Source organism: Plasmopara halstedii (genome assembly GCF_900000015.1).
Source record: "Plasmopara halstedii genome assembly, contig: Scaffold_322, whole genome shotgun sequence".
Lineage (NCBI taxonomy): Eukaryota > Oomycota > Peronosporomycetes > Peronosporales > Peronosporaceae > Plasmopara > Plasmopara halstedii.
In genome coordinates, this window is record NW_020187243.1 from 244135 (window position 1) to 244373 (window position 239).

Below are 239 nucleotides of genomic sequence, written 5' to 3' on the forward strand. Positions count from 1 at the left end.
CACGTTGGGTGCAATCCCTCCCGGTTGCACCAGTCTGATAAAAGTATGCGACTTGATCGCCAACAAACCTATCAAACAAGCGTTCAAAAATGTTTTGTTTCGTGGAAAATGCGATCTGATCCAGGTCCAGGAGGCAAATATAAGGTCGAACAATCGGACGTGATTAAATGGCTTGAGGAAACGTTTGAAGAAGTCGATAACAATCTGGCCTCATTGCTCCGGATTTCTAAAGCATTCAG